The 18,407-nt window shown below is 41.1% G+C and overlaps 1 protein-coding gene across 7 annotated transcripts in view; it reads left to right on the top strand.

Moving 5' to 3' along the window:
• The first annotated feature begins 16,037 nt into the window (after positions 1-16,037).
• Positions 16,038-18,407, top strand: part of LOC110529974 (anion exchange protein 2) — a 53,828-nt gene continuing 51,458 nt past the window's right edge. For 2 of the 7 annotated variants that reach the window (XM_036985513.2, XM_090181770.1), the window contains exons 1-2: positions 16,038-16,185; positions 16,325-16,447. The gene's annotated coding sequence lies outside the window, so the exon portion shown is untranslated. Of the gene's footprint in view, positions 16,448-18,407 lie in introns of all 7 variants that reach the window. The other 5 variants (XM_090181769.1, XM_090181772.1, XM_090181768.1 and 2 more) reach the window with 4 other exon arrangements.

An 18,407-nucleotide genomic window follows, 5' to 3' on the forward strand; every position in this document is an offset into this window, starting at 1 on the left:
ATGTATGTTTGAAGGTTTGAGAGAGTCGAACTGAATGAATGTAGTACATTGGGCATTGATTGGGAATAGCTAATACCAGTTTGAACGAACTACGGGTATTTCTTGAAGTCATACTGTTAATTGATTAAGGAGGTAGCAACGTTGACATAAAAAAAGTGGCGAATTGGTATTGGAAATAATTCTAAAAATAATATGATACACACCCCAAATGTACTTAACAATGACTAGTCAAGAGGCTGAGAAGGTGTTGAAAACTTTGAAGACCACTTTAGAAATAAATGGTGGTAGAAGCGGGGAGAAAAGCTATACAGGGAGTGGACAGAAGAAGGCAGCATTGCCGCGCCCAACGGGCTCCCAGTCGACAGGGAGCCTGGTTGGATTTTGGAGATGCTAAAACGGAGAATATGGAGAATCCTCGCTGGGGGAAAGCTTGGGCCTTTGAATTGTACTGTTTTCTGGGAATTGTCTCGGTGCCGGAGTATGGTTATTGGCGGGGAAACTCAATCATTTGGATGGCGTTGGGGTAAAGTTTTTGCCTTCGATGCGGGGGACTGGGGTTCGTGTCTCAGCCTTGACATCGATAGACTAAAATTAATTCTGATTGTAGTTCAAATATTTATGGGTTTTGCCCATTGATACGGTTATTAGTATTAGTATTTGTTCAAGGTATGACTGAACGTTTTGATAGTTTGTCTAGGTTGAATTGAGAGACTAATCCGTTCGAGATAATGGCGAGGCAATTTCTATGTAATACATTGTGTTTCCCAAATAATCACTGGAATAGCCTATTGGGATTGGAGTCTATTTATTTATTTTTTTTATTTAAAGGTGCTGGGTCATGGGATGAGACAGTTATCTAAATCTGATGAATTCTAAATAATAAAGATACAATTATGACAGATTTGTGCCCATCGAAATGTTCTTATGAATTTAGTACATGGTACGTTTACATTTTGGGGTAGAGGAAGTTGGAAGGTAAAACTGCGTAATTACGTTGACTACACAATAACGTTCCTCAAATTATGACAGAGAAAATTGGTTGTGTCATTTAGAGGGAAAATGCGTGCATTATAGCTTTGAGTCACTTTACAATAAAAAAAAGTTAGCTGAATATCATTTTACAATAATTCCCGGTTATTGATTTTGGTTTGATTGTTCAGATAACACCGTTTGAAGTTAAACAGGAGGTTAAGGTATACTAACATTAGAATCTGTTTTCATTATGGGGAACAATGAAAAGCCCACAAAGTGGATTGCAGGCTGATATTATTTTATGTTAAAGGGACAGTGCACGTTTATCACAATTGTGTGAGTTTATTGGCAGGGTATAAAGCATTTTGGGGAGACAATCCTTTAAAGACTGAATGAGTTACATAAAACATTGAGGAAATTTAAAACAAATTATTTGAAGGTATTATTATAATTATTAGGTTTTGTTTGTAGCAAACGTTTTGGGTTTAAGGGGATTTCAATGTTCCCATAGACAAGATATCTTAAAGGGGTACACTCACATATGAAATATTATACTTTTTTATTTTCTGAGTCTTAATTAAATAGGTGAAATCTTTTGATAGAGGAATGTTGTTTAATATAGTAAGAAACACTTCTTTGGAGGGGTGGTAACTTTCCTTTGTGGTCTGATCAGCCTCATTGGAAAGCCATTTGGATGGAGAATATAGGGTCAATTGTAATACTGATATTAAGGTAATTTAATACAAAAAGGCAGTGAAATTTACATTATAGTGTCATTATATTTTCTCTGATGAACGTGGTGTGAAAATTCAGCTAGGATAAGTTTTATTTATGGTAGACTCATGTTAAGTATTTGAGACATATTTTGAGCCAACAGGGCAGGGAAGAAATTGAGATATTTGTGTTTGGTTTTAACACCTGTGTATAGGGGTGCCATTTGAATATTTAATTTGTGGTCATGGGTAATACGGTTTGTTTTTTATTTTTTAAGGTAAATTAATTATAGTGGGGTTTAATTAACCTATATAAGGACTTTAGAAAGTGCCACCATAGACATGTTTTTCTAAAAAAAATCCATGAGTTTAGATAAAGCCAAACAGTGAGACATTTAGTTAAAATGTGGAAACATGAGAAAAAGAACTACAGACAGATAGGGGAAAAGGCAGACAGAAGAGCCCTCCCCCGCACTGCAGAGACCTTGAAGGTTGGAGAGCAGAGAGGAGAAGTTTTAGAAGGGGAGCCAGGACGAGCAAAGATAACAGAATGTGTAGATAACAGTTACTGAGTGGAGACAAAAGGGAGAATTGGACATGGGGAGAATGAAAGGGGCGCTCCTACATGATAATGTCAGAACAGAAGGATAATATACTAATCTTACCTAAGTCATTATTTAGAGTAGGTAAGGTTGTTACCTGGGCAGAGCCAGGTATCAAAAGGGGGATGGGTAAATTGTGGTCTAGGATAGGATGGGGCCTATTGGAAGAAACTAAAGATATAATCAGATAAAACATATGAGAAACTGTTTGTTAACCAAGCCTGTATGTCCAGGATTATATGCATTACTTGTGAACTACAGGTGAAGTCACTCAATCCAGTCCCAGAGGCTTGTTGGGGGGGACCATACCAAGGACTCCTGGTGACAGCTAGCTGAAAGAGCTACCCGGATTCATATCGCACGGGGGAGGGTAGGACACCCTAACACTGTCGAACAATAAACAGTGTTTGAGAGGAGAACTGGAATTAACAGAATTCCGGGGGCCATCTCTCGAATGAAGTAACCCTCCCTGTCCTGTCACCCCTGTTTTTGTTCATAGAAGTGAAGATGTGTCTGGCTCTTGCTAGTGATGTGTTCTCTGGGAGAGGGTGGGGCTTTACAGGAGTGTCAGTGTACCTGTGTAATGGGGGAGGGTGTCCGTATGGGGATTACATGATAACCAACTTGGGACAGTTCTAGGATTGGAGAAGAGGGTATTCTTATAGCATAGGGGATCCCACAAAGGTGGATAGGTTTTCCATCATATGGGGGAAACCTGGGAGCACTGTTGAACTTTGTAAAGGTGATGAAATCCTACTAACCATCAAAACTATTAAGCTCTCTGATGCAGGCACTTACACCCTCGGACTACAAAGGACCGGGACAGACACGATGGGTGTGTTTTCTATTAAGGTGCTGCCAAAACCAGAGGTCCCAGACGAACCAGGGCCAGACACACTCCTCTACCACCCCTGGACCGAACCTGCCACCACTGTGTCAAATCTCATTCAGGTAATTAACGTTAGAGACTATTCAGCTATTGATCAATAGGCACTGAGACTGGTTTTGATGGTGGGGACAATTTGTGGTTGTCTTATATGAGGTATACAGCTAAAACCCTGAGAAGAAAGGACTGCATTATTTGTAGTCATGCTAGACCTGTTCTGGCTACACACCCATTTGCTATAGGAGAAGGAGAGGGGTGGTTGTGTATTCTGAGAGGTTTTTACCAGGTTCAGCCCAATTCAACTCTCTGTTCCTCTTTGAGCCTTGTGTTTCCTACAGTACCTCCTCATCGGGCTCCTTGGGGTGTTAAGGCATATGGGGGCAATTACAGTTGCATCACGGGTACAGGTAATGGCATTGATTATGGGAGATTGCCTGAAGCTGATTGCAGTAGTAACAACCATTAATTCCACTTGGCCAGCTACAGGCCTAAACCAAACTAGTGGTCTGGCTGATGTGTGGTGGATATGTGGACCCAAAAGAGTACTGAGACCCATTCTTAGAGGAGACTGGCAAGGTACGTGTGCTCTGACCAGTTTGATAATTCCACTGACCATTGTTGATGTTACTTCTGAACAGCTGTTGGGTTCTGTATCCAGGGGACCTGAAAACATTCCATCCCATGGGAGACATAGACGTAGTGCTCCATGGACAGAGGATGTAGTTGACATACACACTAACCTGTTGGGGGTGCCAGTGGGGGTTCCTCATGAGTTTCAGGCCTTGGGTAGGAATGATGGACTCTGACACTTACTACCTATTATAAGTCCAGTCATAGTGGATGCAAGGCAGACTGCATGGATTAATTACATCTACTGTAATCAACAGCGTTTTGTGAATTAGTCCCGTGATGCACTCACTGGTATGTCTGAACAGTTTGAGGCCACATCTAGGGTTGCCAGACAGAATAGACTTGCTTTGGATATGCTTATTGCCAGTCAGGGGGGTGTCTGCAAGATGTTCGGTGAACAATGTTGTACGTATATTCCTAATAACACCAGTCCAGATGGTAGTATATCTAAGGCCCTTAATGGGCTTGATGCACTATCTGCTGAGATGAGGACCATGGTGGGGGTGGAGGAGTCTGGACTGTTCTCTTGGTTGGGAGCCTGGTTTGGTAAGTACACTGGTATGGTGGTTACTGGATTTCTGACCCTAATTCTTGTATTTTTGTTATTGATGTGTTGTGCTGCTTGCATCATACCGTGTTTTAAGAAGTCTGTTACAGATGTGGTGAAGGCTTCAGGCATGATGCCTTTGCTTGATGCTCCAGTTGGAGATGCTGATACTGAATCAAGCTTTCAGGGGAGGATGGGGCTGACTGAGGATGACCCCTGGTTTGCTATGGGTGAGGTTGTGGAATGATAACTTCTTAAATACATAACGTGTACGATATAACTTGTCCTCTCTTATGTGAAGGTTTAGAGTCCCTGGGTGGCAAGGAGCCCACCTGGTACAGGATAGGAGTAGCTGAGAGGACCAGATGGTTTATAATAATGCTTTGCTCTGTTTTACTCTGTTTTCCATGACCAAAGTTTTATCCTATATCTTACATGTCAATAAACAATAAAGTTTTATCCTGTTTTTGATAAGTGACACCCTTATGGGTGTCAAAGGGGGAGACAAAAGCATATATCACTTGTTGATTGTTTACTTTTTTTTCTTGGTTGATTTTTTCTGTTTCTTTTCTGTTTTTCTGTAAAAAAAATAATAATAATAATGTTTTATTAATAATAAACGTTTTATTATTTTCATGAAATGCTATTAACATATTACTATGTTGGGACCGCTGAAATAAAGGATAATGAGTGACACCCTTGTGGGTGTCAAAAGGGGGAATCAAAAACTCCAGTTCATATATATGTTATTCAACAAAGGGACGTGCATCACTTCATATATTCACAAAATAAAAGTTTAAAGTTCCTGAGTTCATCAGCAACCTAGTATATCGGATGGTATGGTTACACCCCATAGGGGTGTAAAAAGGGGGATTATGAGGTTTCTGTGTTTTACATTATAGCCATTACAGCCATTATATGATTGAATATTATCTGCTGTTGGCTTGTGTGGATGTATGTATGTGTTATGCAACATAGCTGACTTGAAACATTGTTAAAAGTATCAGGGCCATGGGACTTTCTCATGATGGAAAAATACAGAGAAGCATGAAGACAGGAACTGTTCAAATTATTTGGGAGGGGGGCACATTCAGAGCGGGGTGTTGCGAGAACAAGCGGTCTTTTGTTAGATAACAGGAGCCAGGTGCGAGATAACGGTATGGAGCATGAGAGTCTGGATGTTCTTCACAAGCCTCAGTTACATCTATCAACAGAAGCGCCAAGAGGCGGGGACCCGCCTGAGCGCCTGCAATAGGCTCAGCAAGTTAAAACCACGTCCAGTCTCTACTGTGATAGGCCAACAGACAGGTTGGAACTGTCTATCACAGTATTAAGAATACTGTTTTACATACGTCTTGTCAGTTCTCTGCTTGCCCTGCGAGGTGGGACAGAGAGCCCGTATATACGAAAATTGCATTTACCACTTATTGCTTAGCTAATAAAAAATACATAGTATACAATCGGTGACTCATTGTCATATTTATCCTGATACCAGATTCGAATTGACGCAACTCTAACAATTGCCTGTGCATGATTTCTCCACCACCACTAACGAGTTTACCCAGTCAGTCGGTTCTGTAACCTTGGTGACTATGTCAGATTGCTCCATGCTCTCCAACTCTTTCTTCAGACGGGCACGGAGAGCAAGGGGAATCTTTCTCGGTTGGTAGACCACAGGGGTTGCGTCTGGGTCAAGGTGAATGGTACATTCTCCTGGGAATAATCCTATTCCTGTAAAAACATCAGCAAACTCCTCCAGTAAATTGTCTGTCTCTACTGGTGCTGTCATTGATAAAACTAGCTTGATGAGGTCCATGTCTAAACATGCTTTAAGACCTAGCACTGCAGGTGCTCTAGTGTCAACAACATAAAAGTCCAACATCATGTCACTTTCCTTGTATTTGCATTTGAAAGTGCCTTTTACTGGGAGCTGTTCACCACCATAACTAGTCAGTCTGTGCGTTGTGGGCTGTAGCTCGCACTCAGATGTCAAGCTGTGGTACTTATTCAGAGGAATAATGTTTACTTGTGCACCAGTGTCTAGTTTGAACTGTAGCTCTGTGCCTTGTGTTCCTATGTCAATGTCAGCAAAGGCTTGCTCTGTCTCTGATATTTTACTTTTCTGTCACTGAATCAATAAACAGTTCATGAGCGTTTGACTCTTTGATTGACATTTCATCTTCACTCACTGCGTGTACTGTTTTTCCTCTGTAAGCTCTGCACACTTTTGCAAAGTGATTCCATTTTCCACATTTAGTACACTGTTTGCCTTTAGCTGGGCAATTTCCTTGTTCGCCATGCCCTTTGTATCCACAATATCCACATGTTTTGGGGCGTTTTGAGTCTGTCGCTCTGCTTTCGAGTTATGTCTCTCTCCATTCTAAAACAGGCTCTCTGTTCACCGGAGGTGTGCTTTGATGTCTGCCTGACTGCTGATGCGCTAGTGCTACCGTGCAAAATGGTTTTCATCTTAGCCTGTGCTAGCTCGTGAGATCTGGCTATGTCGATAGCTTTGTCCAGTGTTACCTCAGACCCAACATTCAAAAGTTTCTCTCTCACTCGCGGTGAGTGTATTCCAAATACAATACGGTCCCTGACCATCTCATCCTTGTTTGCATAATCACAGTCTTTCACAAGCAGACGCAGCTCTATCACAAACTGTTCAAAAGGCTCGCTAGGTCCCTGTACTTTCTCATGGAATTTGTACCTAGCGAAAATCGTATTGTTCTTCGGCGCAACATATGCTTCAAAACGATCGTAGTACGTTTTCAGTACCTTCGATTCAGCCTCGGAAAGTGTCCATGTGTTGTAAATATCTCTCCCTTTTCACCAATCCAGAGGAGCAAGTAGCAGCATTTTCCCTCTTCTCCTCTGTCCTTCAGAGGACCCGTGAACATTAGCTCCACATGCTGTTTGAACTTACGCCATGCATCGGGTAAGTTTGTAGACTCCCAGTCCATTCGAGGTGAAGGAACTCCAGAAAAATCCATCTTGTAAGACCTCTGACACCATGTCTTGTTTTGCACACTTTGTACAAAATAATTGTCACGCCCTGGCCATAGAGAGGCTTTTTATTCTCTACTTTGGTTAGGCCAGGGTGTGGGCATTCTATGTCCTTTTTTCTATGTTTTGTATTTCTATGTCTTGGCCTGGTATGGTTCTCAATCAGGGACAGCTGTCTATCGTTGTCTCTGATTGAGAACCATACTTAGGTACCCTTTTCCCCCACCTGTTTTGTGGGAAGTTAATTTTGACTTTGTTTAGGGCACATAGCCCAAAGCTTCACGGTTTGGTTTTGTTCTTTGTTTTGTCAACGTCATTTTTAAATAAGGAAAATGTTTTTTCACTCGATCTGTCCAACTTATCACCTTATTGCCTCTAAAATGTAAATAAAACACTATAAAGAGTTTATATAATGTGTGATTACATACCTATTTGAAGGTTTGTCACCAATTTTAATCGGGTTTTTAGGGCGGTGCTAAAGTGATCTTAGAAGTAAACAGCGGCTTTGAGAATGAATCGCATGCAATGATGACGCAAAAAATGACTAGGTATCCCCCCTTACCACTTACCACCGTCACTGTCCATTTCTTGTTTTTAAAGGATGAGAGAAGTGCTACACCTGGTGGAGAGAGATTGTGAGACAGAAATAGTTGCTTTATGCTTGCTGTACGTTACGACATGACACGTCTAGATGTAACGGAAGGACAGTTTTTTTAAAACTTTTCTCCAATATTATAGACCCATTACCATGTCGATCAACGCTTGAATAGAAACCTAGTTCACACCCCCGATTTTGAAGTCAACACAGTCCCATTAGTTTTCTTTGTAGCCTCGTTTGAATGTTGCGGTTGCGCACATTTGTATGGAATGGGGTGAGTTTACGTTAAGTGGCAAACTGCCTTCAGGGACGCGCTGCTATAAAATTGCGTCCTCGCACTAGCTTGCGACTCTATGCCTTACAGGAACGCGCTCGCCGGCCAAGCACACGCACTGTCGTGGATGCAAGAAGCATGCTCGTGCGGTAGAGTCGATGTCCACGCTTATAAAGCCAGTGTCGTTACAATATAGTCGTTGCATAAGTGTTCAGCCACTTTGTTTTGGCAAGCCTAAACACTGTATGAAAAAATAGGGTTTGACATGACTAACCCTTCCTCTGTCCCCCAAACTTACAATACTTGACTGAGAGACTTTAGTATTTCAAGTTAATAATTATGTTGTGGATTATGTATTAAACCACATCCAAGATACAGTTGTCCTTCTGATCTGAGCTGCAGGACAGGAATGAAACTGCTCAGGGATGTTACCATGTGGCCATTTGTAATTTTAAACAGCTACAGAGTTCAATGGCTGTGATGGGAGGAAACTGAGGATGGATCAACAACATTGTAGTGACTCCACAATAATGACCTAAATGACAGAGTGAAAGCAAGAATACAAATATATTCAAATTAAAAATATTCCAAAACATGCATCCTGTACACAACAAGGGACTAAAGTGATACTGCAAATCCAACACATCACTGAGTAACTGCCTCCTTATTTTCAAGCATGGTGGTGGTTGCATTATGGTATGGGTATGCTTGACATCAGCAAATACTGGGGAGTTTTTCAGGATAAAAATAAATGGGGTGGAGCTAAGCACAGGCAAAATCCTAGAGGAAAACCTGCTTCAGTCTGCTTTACACTAGGGACTGGGAGAGGAATTCACCTTTGAATAACATACAACACAAGGCCAAATCTATACTGGAGTTGCTTACCAAGAAGACAGTGAATGTTCCTGAAAGGCCAAGTTACAGTTTTGACTTAAATCTGCTTGAAAATCTATGGTAATACTTGAAAATTGCTGTCTAACCATGATCCCCAACATCTTGACAGAGCTTGAAGAATTTTTAAAAGAATAATGGGCAAATATTGCACAATCCAGGGGTGCAAATCTCTTATAGCCTTACCCAAGAAAACTCATAGCTGTATTTGATGCCAAAGGTGTTTCTAACATGGATTTACTCAGGGAGCTGAATACGTATGCAACGACTATTTTAGTTATTACATTTTTATTAATCATAAAAAATGCTAAAATTGTACTTCCACTTTGACATTAGAGTATTTTGTGTAGATTATTGACAAAAAAATGACAAATCAATTTTAATCCGACTTTGTAACACAATAAGATGTGAAAAATCCAAGGGGTCTATGGTAGGAAATGACAAGATGATGTTATAATACTGTTCATGCATTGAATAGCTTTGATGAGTGCTCTCTCATCTGTGTCTGTGTGACTGAGTTGGGTCTCTGGGGCTTAATGCTGGCAATTGATTTATGATGGCTTGGTGATAGCCACCTATAGCATATAGCATTCCATTGAATGATTAGTGTCTGTGAAATGCTGGCCTGTGCTAGGTGAACTCTCCCTCCAGTTTCCCTCTCATGTGCAGATGAACACTGGACTTGTTGCATCAGTATCTGTGTGTTAAGGAGTGCGAAACTGAGAAGATAACTCTGTATAAACAAGCAGTAAATGACCTAGAGACATAAACCTGCCGCAATGTAAGTCTTGCTGTCTGTTGCTTGATAGCACAATGTACCTTTGTATAATTCTACACATCTGTTGTTTGTCATGAACATCCAGGAGGATGTACTTTGCTATAAAGAGCTGTAAGCCCAAATCTGCTTGCTGTGTTCTCAGCGAACATGTTCGGGTGGCCGTTGACCAAATCCATTATTGCAATTGTTAATCGATAAGAAAGATTGCTTGTTTGAAGAAAAGCCTCTCTCTCTTGGTTAGAATTTCCACCACAGGTCTGAATACATTTGCAAGGCACTGTATATGATATGGTCTGTGATGACAGCAGTGTTTCCAATCTATGAAAAAATAGGCCTGTCACATGTGAGTTGATATCTCATGTCAATGTCATACTGAGTCAAGTCAAGTCAGATCTATCTAAAGTGTTGGGTCACAACACACTTAACATCATTAAAAATGAATTGTCGTGGACATTCTACACCATGTCTTGGAAATTACCACTAGGGACACTCAAAGTCAATCTTAAATGAATCATTGTTTATTATCAGAAAGCTGGAGAGGTTCCAACAAACTTAATGCACCTGCATCTGTCAGAAGTTCTAACGAGGCAGTCCCATTTAATTATCTTATATACTTCAGACAAGTCATATTTGCATGATTCAGCTTATTCATAATTGATTAATCATGTGACTGACCAATACTGGTTAAAGCATGTGACAGACCAATACCTCACAGGGCTGTTTCTCTCCAACCTGAGACCTTGAAACTGAGATATCCCTTTCTCTAAAAAAGGTTCTGGGCGTACTGCCAAATTGCAGACACTGATAGTGAGGATTTGTTCAATCAGTCACTTGCATTAACACAGAAATTGGTTTATAGAAAGCACAAACATAGAACACAAAAATTGGTAAATAGAAAAGCACCAAAATAACATTTTCCATCACAGAATCAAACTGATCCTCCTGATTCCTGCTTACAAGCAAAACTTAAAGCAGGAAGTACCAGTGACTCGCTCAATATGGACGTGGTCAGATGACGCGGATGCTATGCTACAGGACTGTTTTGCTAGCACAGACTGGAATATGTTCCGGGATTCATCCAATGGCATTGAGGAGTATACCACCTCAGTCATCGGCTTCATCAATAAGTGCATCGACGACGTCGTCCCCACAGTTATCGTACATACATATCCCAACCAGAAGCCATGGATTACGGGCAACATCCGCATCGAGCTAAAGGCTAGAGCTGCCGCTTTCAAGGATCGGGACACTAATCCGGACGCTTATAAGAAATCCTGCTATGCCCTCAGACGAACCATCAAACAAGCAAAGCATCAATACAGGATTAAGATTAAATCCTTCTACACCGGCCCTGACGCTCGTCGGATGTGGCAGGGCTTGAAAGCTATTACAGACTACAAAGGGAAACCCAGACGCGAGCTTCCCAGTGACGCGAGCCTACCAAACGAGCCAAATGCGATTTATGCAAGCTTTGAGGCAAGCAACACTGAATCATGCACTAGAGCACCAGCTGTTCTGGACAACTGTGTTATAATGCTCTCGGTAGCTGATGTGAACAAGACCTTTAAACAGGTTAACATTCACAAAGCCGCGGGCCAGATGGATTACCATGACGTGTACTCAAAGCATGCACGGACCAACTAGCAAGTGTCTTCACTGACATTTTCAACCTCTCCCTGACTGAGTCTGTAATACCTACAGTTGAAGTCAGAAGTTTACATACACCTTAGCCAAATACATTTAAACTCTTTTTTTATTTTTATTTTTTTACAATTCATGACATTTAATCCTAGTAAAAATTCCCCGTCTTAGGTCAGTTAGGATCACCACTTCATTTGAAGAATGTGAAATGTCAGAATAATAGTAGAGAGAATTATTTATTTCAGCTTTTATTTCTTTCATCACATTCCCAGTGGGTCAGACGTTTACATACACTCAATTAGTATTTGGTAGCTTTGACTTTAAATTATTTGTCTTTGGTCAAACGTTTGGGTAGCCTTCCACAGGCTTCGCACAATAAGTTGGGTGAATTTTGGCCCATTCCTCTTGACAGAATCAGGTTTGTAGGCCTCCTTGCTCGCACACTTTTTCAGTTCTGCCCACAAATTTTCTATATGAATGAAGTCAGGGCTTTGTGATGGCCACTCCAATACCTTGACTCTGCTGTCCTTAAGCCATTTTTCCACAACTTTGGAAGTATGCCTTGGGTCATTGTCCGTTTGGAAGACCCATTTGCGACCAAGCTTTAACTTCCAGACTGATGTCTTGAGATGTTGCTTCAATATATCCACATAATTTTCCTGCCTCATCATGCCATCTATTTTGTGAATTGCGCCAGTCTCTCCTGCAGCAAAGCACCCCCACAACAAGATGGTGCCACCCCCGTGCTTCACAGTTGGGATGGTGTTCTTCGGCTTGCAAGCCTCCCCCTTTTTCCTCCAAACATAACGATGGTCATTATGGCCAAACAGTTCTATTTTTGTTTCATCAGACCAGAGGACATTTCTCCAAAAAAGCATGATCTTGTCCCCATGTGCAGTTGCAAACCGCTGTCTGTTTTTTTATGGTGGTTTTGGAGCAGTGGCTTCTTCCTTGCTGAGCAGCCTTTCAGGTTATGTCGATAAAGGACTCGTTTTACTATGGATATAGATACTTTTGTGCCTGTTTCCTCCAGCATCTTCACAAGGTCATTTGCTGTTGTTCTGTGATTGATTTGCGCTTTCCACATCAAAGTATGTTCATCTCTAGGAGACAGAACTCGTCTCCTTCCTGAGCGGTATGACGGCTATGTGCTTCCATGGTGTTTATACTTGCATACTATTGTTTGTACAGATGAACGCGGTAACTTCAGGCATTTGGAAATTGCTCCCAAGGTTGAACCAGACTTGTGGAGGTCTACAATTTTTTCTTGGCTGATTTCTTTTGATTTGTCCATGATGTCAAGCAAAGAGGCGCTGAGTTTGAAGGTAAGCCTTGAAATACATCCACATGTACACCTCCAATTGACTCAAATTATGTCAATTCGCCTATCAGAAGCTTCTAAAGCCATGACATCATTCTCTGGAATTTTCCAAGCCATTTAAAGTCACAGTCAACTTAGTGTATGTAAACTTCTGACCCAATGGAATTGTGATACAGTGAGTTATAAGTGAAATAATCTGTCTGTAAACAATTGTTGGAAAAATAACTTGTGTCATGCACAAAGTAGATGTCCTATCTGACTTGCCAAAACTATAGTTTGTTAACAAGATATTTGTGGAGTGGTTGAAAAAATGAATTTTAATGACTCCAACCTGTGTATGTAAACTTCCGACTTCAACTGTACATGTTTCAAGCAGACCACCATAGTCCTTGTGCCCAAGGAAGCGAAGGTAACCTTCCTAAATGAATACTGCCCCTTAACGCTCACATCGGTAGTCATCAAGTGCTTTTAAAGGCTGGTCATGGCTCACATCAACAGTGTCCTCCCGGATACCCTAGACCCACTCCAATTCGCATACCACCCCAACAGATCCACAGGTGACGCATTCTCAATCGCAGTCCACACTGCCCTTTCCCACCTGGACAAAAAGAACACCTACTGTATGTGAGAATGTTTTTCATTGACTACAGCTCATCGTTCAACACCATAGTGCCCACAAAGCTAAGGACCCTGGGACTAAACACCTCCCTCTGCAACTGGATCTTGGACTACCGCATGGCAAGCGGTACTGGAGGACCAAAAGGCTCCTTAACAGCTTCTACCCCCAAACCATAAGACTGCTGAACAATTAATCAAATGGCCACCGGACTATTTACATTGACCACCCCCTCTACTCACTGTTTATTATCTATAAATAGCCACTTCACCACTACTTACATGTACAAATTACTTTGACTAACCTGTACTCGCACATAGACTCGGTAGTGGTACCCCCTGTGTATAGCCTCATTATTGTTATTTTATTGTGTTGCTTTTTATGATTATTTTTTACTTTAGTTTATTTGGTAAATATTTCTTAACTCTTTCTTGAACTGCACTGTTGGTTAAGGGCTTGTAAGTAAGCATTTCACGTTAAGGTCTCCACTTGTATTCGGCGCATGTGACAAATAAAGTTTGATTTGATTTTATGTTTTTTAGCTAGATGTTTGATTTTCCTGGATGTCATCCTTTTTAGTGACCTACTGTTTCTTGTGTGTAATTATAAAAAACGGGGGGAAAAAACAATTGCTTGTTCTCAGCTGACTCACCTGGTATACAATCTGAATACATGAATGTTTGAATGTTGTTTAACCTCTAATCAATAGTTTTTACTATTTCAAATAACTTATTTTTCACTGTACACATAGCCTTTATGCATCTCAATCTGGTTTCTAGTGGGATAGAATCAGTATCTACAATCCATATACAGTACCAGTCAAAGGTTTTGACACATCTACACACCTCTCTCTCTAGGTTAGTTGAAGTAATTTTCTACAGGGTAGAATAATAGTGAAGACATCAATACTATGAAATAACACACATTAAATTGTGTAGTAATAAAAAAAAGTGTTAAACAAATCAAAATGTATTTTATATTTGAGATTCTTCAAAGTAGCCACCCTTTGCCTTGATGACAGCTTTGCACACTTGGCATTCTCTCAACCAGCTTCATGAGGAATTCACCTGGAATGCATTCCAATTAACAGGTGTGCCTTGTTTGAAGTTAATTTGTGTAATTTATTTAATTCTTAATGCCTTTATAGCCAATCAATTGTGTTGTGACAAGGTAGGGATGGTATACAGAAGATAGCCCTATTTGGTTAAAGACCAAGTCCATATTACGGTAAGAATAGCTAAAAAAAGAAAGCAAAGGGAAACGACAGTCCATCATTACTTTAAGACATAAAGGTCAGTCAATGCAGAATATTTTAAGAACTTTTAAAGTTTCTTCAAGTGTAGTTGCAAAAACCATCAAGAGCTATGATGAAACAGGTTCGCATGAAGACCGCTACAGGTAAGAAAGACCCAGAGTTACCTCTGCTGCAGAAGATAAGTTCATTAGAGTTACCAGCCTCAGAAAATGCAGACCAAATAAATGCTTCACAAAGTCCTGGTAATAGACATATCTCAACATCAACTGTTCAGAGGAGACTGGGTGAATCAGGCGTTCATGGTCGAATTGCTGCAAAGAAACCACACTATAGGACACCAATAATAAGAAGAGACTTGCTTGGCCCAAGAAACATGAGCAATGGACATTTGACCGGTGGAAATCTGTCCTTTGGTCTGATGAGTCCAAAGTTGAGATTTTTGGTTCCAACCACTTTGTCTTTGTGATACACAGAGCTGGTGAATGGATGATCTCTGCATGTGTATTTCCCACCATGAAGCATGGAGGAGGAGGTGTGATGGTGTGGGGCTGCTTTGCTGGTGACACTGTCAGTGATTTATTTAGAATTCAAGGAACACTTAACCAGCATGGCTACCACAGCATTCTGCAGCGATACGCCATCCCATCTGGTTTGCGCTTAGTGGGACTATCATCTGTTTTTCAACAGGACAATGACCCAAAACACACCTCCAGGCTGTGTAAGGGCTATTTGACAAAGAAGGAGAGTGGTGGAGTGCTGCATCAGATGACCTGGCCTCCACAATCACCCTACCTCAACCCAATTGAGATGGTTTGGGATGAGTTGGACCGCAGAGTGAAGGAAAAGCAGCCAACAAGTGCTCAGCATATGTGGGAACACCTTCAAGACTGTTGGAAAAGCATTCCAGGTGAATCTGGTTGAGAGAATGCCAAGAGTGTGCAAAGCTGTCATCATAGCAAAGGGTGGCAACTTTGAAGAATCTAAAATATATTTAGATTTGTTTAACACTTTTTAGGTTACTACATGATTCCATGTGTTATTTCATAGTTTTGAAGTCTTCACTATTATTCTTCAATGTAGAAAATAGTACAAATAAAGAACAACCCTTGAATGAGTAGGTGTGTCCAAACCTTTGACTGGTACTGTATAACCTTGTCCGCATTTTCGAAACGTAGGTCATTGTCAGATTTTAAATAGCTGCTGTAGACAGTGTCTGAACGCAAATGTCTTTCGGCATGTGTCATGTTTCACACTGTGTTTAACACAGAGCGAGTCTGTGTGTGTGTGTGTGTGTGTGTGTGTGTGTGTGTCCCTTATTGTCGAGTCATCTCCTACGGTCACATGCTTGTCAGAGGGCTAGAGGAGAAAGACTAACCGATGGGGGCTTGAATTTGGGGGAGGGTTTGAAACATTAGTTGGTGCTCAATGGTTGCGAGTGTAGAGTGTGCATTTGCCAGGGTGAGTGTGTGCGTGTCGTGTGTTAAGGGGAGAGCCAAGACAGGAATACAGAACTAACCACAATCTCCCTCACTCTCTTTTGCGCTGCCTCTCTCTTCATCCCTTACACACACGCTCTCTCCCTCTCTCTCACAAACAGATGCACACACTCCCTCTTCTCGGTGTTCTCTCCCTCTCACTGCCTTTCTGAATTCAGTGGGATTTGACTCGGTCCCTACGATGTTTGCTGTTGATGGAAGCTCTCTGCAGTGAGTACGCTGAGGTAAGCTCTGTCACTCTCTCTCGCACACCTTGGTCACGTCGTCTGCTGCGAGCTCATAGACACACCGTTCAGACTTCACTCACTTTATACTCTGTCTTTTGAAGTGTTGTACGTTATACAGTAGCACTGTCTAGTGGGGATTCGCGCCAGTTATGCTCATTGTTATGCTGCGGTTGAGACTCCATGCTGTAGGCCTACCTACACTTACTGGGAGAGTTGCTGGGATAAGAGCATCCATTGTATAAAAGCATCCACTTAAATTATTTCAAAGTAGGTTTTGCCTCTTTTAGCTCCGCTCCCTTACTCTGCTGTCTTTCTCAAGTTTGGGTTTCGGTGTCCCTTGTGAAGAAGAAATATCCTCTCTCCTTTGTAAATGGAAGCCTCTAAGAAGCGGTTGTAATGTTATCATGTCACACAATGTAGCGCAACACAGAGGAGGTTTTGTTAGAGTTTTATCTTACCACTGTGTGTGTGTGTGTGTGTGAGGAAGGGGGGTTGTGGATTCCTATCTGTTGAGTGACGTGAGGCGGCAAGTGTTACTGACTTTTTTTTATGACTGTTTCCTGTTGGATGGTAAAACAGATTTATCTCAATTTTGTGCCTATGAGCACTAGCTGAGTAACTTGAGTCTGCGTCACTACTCACTCAGCAGGTCACTACCATACAACTGTGAACACACAACATAAGATGAAAAATCACGTTCTTTAGCAGCTTTCAATATGTCCCGATGTTTCCATGTAGGATTGCCGTGAGGCACTTCCTGTCTCTTTCTTTTCAATACATTTTCCCCCTCTCCCTTTATTTTTCTCTCATTCTTTGAGAAGAGAGGAATGATAAGGTCTTGAGTTAGAGATGGTATCTATCTCATGACAGCCACTATTTTGGAGAGATCAACGTTACCGCTTTGTGAAGCAAAGGGAAATCTTTATGAATTATAATGACCAGTTAACCTCTAGTAACTCCCCATCCCGGGTCCGGGAGCGTAATCATCGACTGACACTAATTAGCATAACGCAACGGACATAAATATTCCTAGACAATATTCCAATTCATGAAAATCACAAGTGAAATATATTGAGACACAGCTTAGCCTTTTGTTAATCACCCTGTCATCTCAGATTTTCAAAATATGCTTTACAGCCAAAGCTAGACAAGCATTTGTGTAAGTTTATCGATAGCCTAGCATAGCATTTTGTCCAGCTAGCAGCAGGTAACTTGGTCACGGAAATCAGAAAAGCAATCAAATTAAATTGTTTACCTTTAATGAGCTTCGGATGTTTTCACTCACGAGACTCCCAGTTAGATAGCCAATGTTCCTTTTTTCCCAAAATATTATTTTTGTAGGCGAAATAGCTTCGTTTGTTCCTCACGTTTGGCTGAGAAATCGCCCGGAAATTGCAGTCACGAAAACGCCAAAAAATATTGACAGAAACATGGCAAACGTTGTTTATAATCAATCCTCAAGGTGTTTTTCAAATATCTATTCGATAATATATCCACCGGGACAATTGGTTTTCAGTAGGACCGATTGGAATAATGGCTACCTCTGTATTTTACGCGAGAATCACTCTGAGAGCCATCAGGTGACCACTTGCGCAATGTAGCAGCTTAAGGGTATTCTTCAACATAAATGCGCAAAACTACGTCACAATGCTGTAGACACTGTCTACAGCATTGTGGTTGATAGCCCATTCACTGCTCAATAGGGACGCATTGGAACGCAGAGCTTTCAAAAGATGAGTCACTTCCGGATTGGATTTTTCTCAGGCTTTCGCCTGCAATATCAGTTCTGTTACTCACAGACAATATTTTTACAGTTTTGGAAACTTTAGATGTTTTCTATCCTAAGCTGTCAATTATATGCATATTCTAGCATCTTGTCCTGACAAAATATCCTGTTTCCTATGGGAACGTTATTTTTCCAAAAATGAAAATACTGCCCCCTAGTCACAAAAGGATT

This window comes from Oncorhynchus mykiss, chromosome 8 (genome assembly GCF_057628025.1).
Source record: "Oncorhynchus mykiss isolate SJ-2025 chromosome 8, ASM5762802v1, whole genome shotgun sequence".
Taxonomy (NCBI): Eukaryota; Metazoa; Chordata; class Actinopteri; order Salmoniformes; family Salmonidae; genus Oncorhynchus; species Oncorhynchus mykiss.